The sequence below is a fragment of the Spermophilus citellus genome, assembly GCF_964194105.1.
Source record: "Spermophilus citellus genome assembly, chromosome: 9".
Taxonomy (NCBI): Eukaryota; Metazoa; Chordata; class Mammalia; order Rodentia; family Sciuridae; genus Spermophilus; species Spermophilus citellus.
Window position 1 is genome coordinate 26,458,403 of NC_138191.1, and position 2,950 is coordinate 26,461,352.

General features: G+C 39.7%; 1 long non-coding RNA gene across 1 annotated transcript; it reads right to left on the minus strand.

Moving 5' to 3' along the window:
• Positions 1 to 330: 330 nt before the first annotated feature.
• On the minus strand, positions 331 to 2,491 carry LOC308655389. The gene is made up of 2 exons (XR_014023462.1): positions 2,118 to 2,491; positions 331 to 1,752 (listed from the first exon to the last, which is right to left on the minus strand). It is a non-coding gene; the product is annotated as an uncharacterized lncRNA (long non-coding RNA).
• Positions 2,492 to 2,950: the final 459 nt, after the last annotated feature.

Here is a 2,950-nt window from a genome sequence, read left to right on the forward strand (position 1 = left end):
TGTGTTAAATATTTTGAGTTCTTTGTATATTCTGGATATTAATGCCCTATCTGTTGAGGAGGTGGCAAATATTTACTCCAGTTCTGTAGATACTGTCTTCATGCTCTTGTTTCCTTTGCTGTACATAAGCTTTTTAATTTGATGCCATCTTTTTATTGATTTTTGATTTTACTTCTTGTGCTTTAGAAGTATCATTAAAGAAGTCATTTCCTGAGCTGACAGGTTGGAGCATTGGGCCTACATTTTCTTCCAGCAGGTGCAGGGTTTCCATTCTAATTCCTAGGACTCTGATCCACCTTGAGTGTCTTTTTTTTTTTTTGGGGGGGGGGGCTTGGAAAAGTTCAGTTCGGTTTATTATAGTGTCAAGTAGATTTACAACTATTGCACTTATCATTCTGCTTACAGAAGGCCAACATTAAGGGGGATATTTTTCTCTAAAAGAGATAAGTTTTCAGAATCTTCAATATGTTAAAATTACACAGGCAAAGATAGAAACCTCATGTCCCGTTCCCTAGCCCTGCCCCCTTCCTGCTGTTGTACAGCTTGCTGCCAATGAGAATTTTAGTTTGGATAATGGTTTAAAAGTCATCCCTTTCTCATTAAATGACCTTTGAGTGAAATTGGACAAGAATTCTCTTTATACTCTCTTCCTCACCCCAAACATAGAAAACACAGCTCCCATACTCCAAAATCAAATGTAACCATAAACCTTGGAGGTAAACTTCACTCAAAGACAAAGTAAATATTACTTCCTTCCAGACTCCACGTGGCATTCAGGTCAAGTGCAATCACTGGCTGCCCAGCTTTTGGGCAATGGGAGAAAACGACAGAGGCTCAAAAGTGATCCAGCATATAAAATTCTTCTCAAAAACAGAAGAAAGTCATGAACATTGTTGGGAAAGTGTTTTACATTTTCAAGAAATTCTATTCTACTGATGTGTTTGGAAGATTGTCTTCAACCTATTTGGCTTTAGCCCATTAGCTGTAACTGATTCAGTCATGTGAAGAACCACTTTTATCTTAAGCTTTGCAATGTATAACAATGGATGAAAGGAAAGTGGTTTTCTTATTTACTCTAATAATTGTGCTGAGAAGAGCTGGAGGGGGCGTGGCTGGTGGAGAGTACCAGCCTTCAGTCCTCTTAAATTATTTTTCATTCTGATTATATTTTGAATAAATGAGTGGTGGGGGGCTTGGCACTGTTTTTCATCTTAATAGTTGCTCTGCATTCAAAGATGCTCTATGTGATTCATAATGTCCTACCATAACAAGACACAGCTTTTATATATTACTGGGGTAATGCAAAGAAAATGAATTTTCCTTTGGGTACCAGTAATTGTCAAAGGAATGATTGCAGATTCAGAGAATGTGCTTTATAATAACCCTGTTAACATAAAGCATAGACTGAGCAAAGAAAAACCATGGCATGTGTGTGGAAGAGTCAGCTGCATTAGCAAGGCATCTCGGGGATGGTTTGGGCTTTTTTTACTAAGATACATCAAATTTTGACCCCCTTCAGCTCCTTGGACCAAGAGGAAGCAGTTACATAGGAGCATTTGCTGAGTGTGAGCTGACTTTGCCATGTGCTTAGAAATACTCCAACTAGTTAATAAACTCTCTCTCTCTGCCCTGGTACTAAGGCTAATGTGCTCAGGCTGTTAGAAATAATTTGAATATCAAAAATGAAATTGAGATTACCAACCATGTCCTGATAGTTACAGCATGTAGAATGTCAAACGTCCTCTTTTTAAACTAAAGTAAAAATGAAGAAGCATGGTTAATTCATTTGTGCTGATTAAAACACACCTCCAAGTGCAACTTGGGTTTGCAGCCACTCCATGCGGCTGCGTCACCAGACACTCTCCCTGGGGGGAGGGGGGGGATATGTGTATCTGCCTTGCTAATCCCTCCAGGTGTCTTCCTAGCCCATGTGCACACTCCCACTGTGAAGGAAAGCTAGCTACAAAACCTAGAAGTTTTCTGCTTTCAGAAAATTCTAGTGTATCATGTACACCTCAGGTATTTCTCTTTCTGCTTAAAAAAATAGTGCAAAAACATCTGATAGTCAAAATGATAGTTCAAGCAAGTTTTCGTGCCAGGGAACAGTGGAGCTTCACCTTTAGCTGACTTGTAGAATGTGAACGTAGTTTTTGGGAAATATTCCAGATTTTCCCATTAGTTCTCCACTCATCCAGTCGTCATCTACAGATTCCAGCTCTGTTATTATATCCCCAGCCTTGAAGGAGAGCTCATCTTCATTCTCCCCCTGGAAATCATACAAGGCTTTGGCCTTTCTCCCCTTCAGTGATATGGCAGACATACTTTTTGACTCAGCTGGACAGGGCTGCACAAAAACTGCTGGGAAGATCCCCTCTCTGTCGTGCAGTCTGCCCCGATACCAGTCGGAGTCCAGACGCTCAAGGATCAGGATCCGGTCTCCCCTCTTGAAGGATAAGTCTTCACTGGTTTCTGCTGTAAAACTGTGGAGAGCTCTGCACCTTGAGTGTCTTTTGTGCAGGGTGAGAGATAGGTGTTAAATTTCACTCTACTATGGATTTCCAGTTTTCCCAGAACCATTTGTTAAATGGGCTATCTTTTTTCCACTGTGTTTTTTGGCACCTTGTCTAGTATGTGATAACTGTATTTTTGTAGGTTTTTCTCTTGTGCTATACTATTGGTATTAATGCCTGTTTTGGTGTCAATACCATGTTATCTTTGTTGCTGTAGTTCAATTTGAGGTCTGGTATTGTGACACCTCCTGTTTCACTTTTCTTGCTAAGGATTGCTTTGGCCATTCTGGGCCTCTTATTTTTCCAAATGATTTTCATGACTACTTTTTCTATTTCTTGAAGAACATCATCAGATTCAGCAAAATAACAGGATCCAACATCAACAACCATAAATCAATCATGTTTCTATACTCCAATGATGAATCAGCTGAAAAAGAAAT